Here is a 4,275-nt window from a genome sequence, read left to right on the forward strand (position 1 = left end):
GTTAATATGGACTACGCTGATGAGAGTAATGTTCACTGTGAAGCTTACACTGTGATTTACCTGAGAGAAAACAGAGATGACCATCTGATTTTCACCAGTAAGAAAAAAGTATTTTAAAGTTAGTTGTTTTACAGAACATCAAAGTTACAGTACAGACCAAAAGTTTGGAAAAGTCATACAAAGAGTTTTCTTTACTTTCATGACTATGAAGATTGTAGAGTCAGACTGAAGGCATCAAGGGCTATTTGAGCAAGAAGGAGAGTGATGGGGTGCTGCGCCAGATGACCTGGCCTCCCGAGTCACCGGACCTGAACCCAATCGAGATGGTTTAGGGGTGAGCTGGACCGCAGACTGAAGGCAAAAGGACCAACAAGTGCTAAGCATCTCTCGGGGAACTCCTTCAAGACTGTTGGAAGACCATTTCAGGTGACTACCTCTTGAAGCTCATCAAGAGAATGCCAAGAGTGTGCAAAGCAGTAATCAAAGCAAAAAGTGGCTACTTTGAAGAACCAAGAATATGACATATTTTCAGTTGTTTCACACTTTTTTGTTATGTATATAATTCCATATATAATTCCACATGTGTTAATTCATAGTTTTGATGCCTTCAGTGTGAATCTACAATTTTCATAGCCATGAAAATAAAGAAAACACTTTGAATGAGAAGGTGTGTCCAAACTTTTGTCTGTACTGTATATATGACATGATAATAAGGCCTGAAGTTAGGAAGAACATTTTAAGGAAAAAAAAAAAAAAATTCATAATGATTTTTTCCTTCTCAAATCTTGTCTGTGGTTTAAAAACACCCCTGGCCAAACGGGGTGCATCTCTCCCCACTGATAATTACTGTAGTTACCATGTTCTGAACATCACATACTTTCTTTTCTAACCAAATGTAATCTATCTATCTATCTATCTATCTATCTATCTATCTATCTATCTATCTATCTATCTATCTATCTTAGTGCTGTCAAAATTAGCGCGTTAACGCATTCGATTAATTTGAAATATTTAACGCGTTAAAATAAAATAACGCAATTAACGCGGTTGCAGTTTTTTTTATTTCCAGTTGTGGCCTATGTGTGTTCAACGTGCAAAGAAATATGGATAAGACCAAGGAAGGACTTTTAGACGGAAAGTTTCAGTATAAAACTCTGCCGGATTACTCTTCAGTCTGCCACAAGAAACATTACTCTTCATTTAGTCTGCCACAAGAAACAGCAACATTAAAATCATGAACTCAAATGTCATTGTTTAAAAAAAAAAAAAAAAAAAAAAAAAATGACTGTAACAGTGCGTAAATCAGACCTTTCTGTAACGCTAACGTTAATAAGTGTAGTGATATGATCAACCATTTTTTTGGGAAAGTGGTACATTCCACCTGTATAAAAGGGGATGTGATTGACATCCAGGTAGCATGTCAATTGGGGTCACGGATATGACGTCATCTTGTGTGCGCCGTGTTTATGTCCAGCAGTGTGGCTGAGGAGAGATTTTTTTTTAGATGCGGATAAACTTCTATCTCTACAAACCTCCAACTCGTACGCCAGTGAGCGCGCGGGTCGGTGTGAGTCATTATCTGCAGGTATGTCACATGTGTATGTCTCATAGGTGTACATGTAGGTGTTTGCTGGGGATCCTGAGGCGGTAAATTTTGCATTTAACACGTTTTGTGTTTTTAGTGACACGGGGGGCCAGGAGGTGTTGCAGCAGGCTTTTGTGGTCTATTTGAGAGTATTTGCACGCGTTTCAGTCTCGGCACCGGAGAGCTTCTGGGCGGGGTGGACTGTCCTTCATTGTGCCTGCTAATTCTTTCAACTACTCTTCTGCCATTTACTGGACGGTGAATGTTGTGGTACTGCATACTTTGATCAAATTGACCGACTTAATTGTAGCGCACTGGGGGGTTACCGTGACAACCGGAGCCGCTAGCGTTCCCGGCCTGAAGTGACTCTTCGCCCTCAAACTAATTTGACTTTAACTTTGTGGGGGGTAATTACAGACGAATCATTAAGTGTTTGACGCAACCATTGTGTTTAACTGCCGTTTCTCTGTCAGACTAGTTTCTTTTGAATTGCTTTACTTAAGATTGTATTTTATTTTGTTTGTATGCATACTGTGACACGTCACAACCTGTTGTGTTGCCCACAGTCTGTGAGTACCAGTGAGTGAGGATTGCCAGTGACCTGGTGTCCTTGTTTCCGTCAGGCAGCGAGTGATAAGTGTTTCTGACAAATAATAACCTGATGTGCATATGTGACTGTGTATGAATGTGGGTATTTTGTTTCTTATGTTGTTCTGTTTCCTTTCCCTTCAGAATTGGGGTACCAGTCCTAGCCAGTGTCGTGTGTGGTGGTGGTGTGGCTGTAGGTTTGCGGTGTTCACAACGTGGGTGATGATGCTGTGTGGTTAGAGCACAAGTGTTTGCTGTGTTCATTGGATAAGTAACTTGAGTCCCCCAGTTCTGAAATCGGAAAATTGTTTGTCTTTCATATTTTTATGATCCATGCCTATCCTTTTTTTTAGTGCTTATTAAAATAATAAATTGTGTATATATAAATTAGTGATTTTGAATAAATTGTTGAATTCTGTGTACTGTGTCTGATATCTGTCTCAGCCACCACGTATCTGTGTGCTGGTGATACATTTGTATACCGGTAGGTCCCCGGCCAATTTCCGGGGTGGCGTAGTCTATATTTCTTGCCATAGTTGGCGCTGGGTTAAATTCCCGACAATAGCATTGCCACATTTGGCGTATAGTCGGCAGGGTATTGTGGCTGCTGTACAGATTCAGAGACATTGTGTTTTTTTTTTTTTTTTTTTTTTTTTTGTGTTTTCTAGTTGTGACAATACAGTGGAGATTCGTCTGGTAAGTACCCCTAATCAAATTTAGCTATGGAGGCTGAATTACAGGAAATGAGAGAACTAGTGGCTCAGTTGAAGGCTGATAATGAGAGACTGCGACAGGAACGGGCACCGGTTGAGTTGCTTGATCCTGGCGCAGCCTCTAGTAGTGTGTCACGGCCGGTAACTCCTAGTTCTGTCGACCTAAATGTCGGTACCGTTGAGCGCTTTGTGTTTATTCCCCGTGAACGGCGTTGTCCAAAATTTAATGGTAGGTCTGGTGTAGGCATTGAAGAGTGGGTCGAAGAAGCTCAGGCGTGTATGCGTATGCGAACCATGACTGTTGCTGAACAAGCTTTCTTTTTGTTTGATCATCTCGAAGGAGAGGCTCGGGATGAAATCAAATATCGACCCAGCATTGATAAAGATGATCCAGAAAGAATTATTTCAGCACTGCGTGAGTTATATGGTTGTGCAGAATCCTATATTGCTCTGCTGGAGGTTTTTTATTCGCGCCGACAATTGGAGGGAGAAACACTACAAGAGTTCTCCCTGGTATTGTTGGGTCTATTTGATAGACTTAAACGACAAGCCCCACATACCATCCCAAATGCAGACAGTGTAGTAAGAGACCAATTCATTGAAGGTGTGTTAGATAATGCATTACGTCGAGAATTAAAACAACTGGTTAGACGTCAGCCTGCTGCAACACTGTTGGACGTGCGAGGGGAAGCTATTCGCTGGGAACGAGAGGGGATGCCGGGTGGTGCCAGGGGGCGAAGTCAATCTGTTCCACTGGTGCGGGGAATTCAATGTGGGGTTCAAGGCGATACTGGGGTTCGTTCAGAGCATGGGGATCGCCCATCTGAATTGGTTGAATTACGGGAAATGTTTAATCAGCAGCAAAAGCAGCTTGACCAGCTTACTCAAATTATAACCCGAAGCCAAAGTACCCAGTTACGTGGTCATTCGCCACGTCCCACTTCTGTGATTTGTCGACGGTGTCAGCAGCCCGGTCATTTTGCCCGTGAGTGTAATTGGCGACATCATTCTCCCGGCCCGCCTACTCGTTCCCAGGCTGATTCGTCCAGCGACGCAAGGCCAGTTAGGTCTAGTTTCCCGAACCAGTCGGGAAACTAGTCCCCACCGTGCTGCAGAGTCACAGTTCGGTTGGGGGTATGCGTGGCTCCCGTGTTTTACAGGATGACACATCCGTGTCTCGTTTAGTCTCCCCATGCCCACATCTTGTTGTTTCCATGGGGGGTGTCTCAGTACCCTGTTTGTTAGATACTGGTTCCATGGTATCAACCATTACAGAAAGTTGTTTTAGGCTTTGGTTTGAACCGTGGGGCCAGGATCGATTACAGTCATGCCATTGGTTGCAGCTCAGAGCCGCCAATGGACTCGAAATTCCTTACATTGGGTACATGG

The 4,275-nt window shown here is 43.0% G+C and overlaps 1 long non-coding RNA gene across 1 annotated transcript; it reads left to right on the forward strand.

Moving 5' to 3' along the window:
• Nucleotides 1-1,359: 1,359 nt before the first annotated feature.
• On the forward strand, nucleotides 1,360-2,591 carry LOC128027726 (uncharacterized). The gene is made up of 2 exons (XR_008186790.1): nucleotides 1,360-1,585; nucleotides 1,683-2,591. It is a non-coding gene; the product is annotated as an uncharacterized LOC128027726 (long non-coding RNA).
• The last annotated feature ends 1,684 nt before the right edge of the window (nucleotides 2,592-4,275 follow it).

This window comes from Carassius gibelio, chromosome A14 (assembly GCF_023724105.1).
Source record: "Carassius gibelio isolate Cgi1373 ecotype wild population from Czech Republic chromosome A14, carGib1.2-hapl.c, whole genome shotgun sequence".
Lineage (NCBI taxonomy): Eukaryota > Metazoa > Chordata > Actinopteri > Cypriniformes > Cyprinidae > Carassius > Carassius gibelio.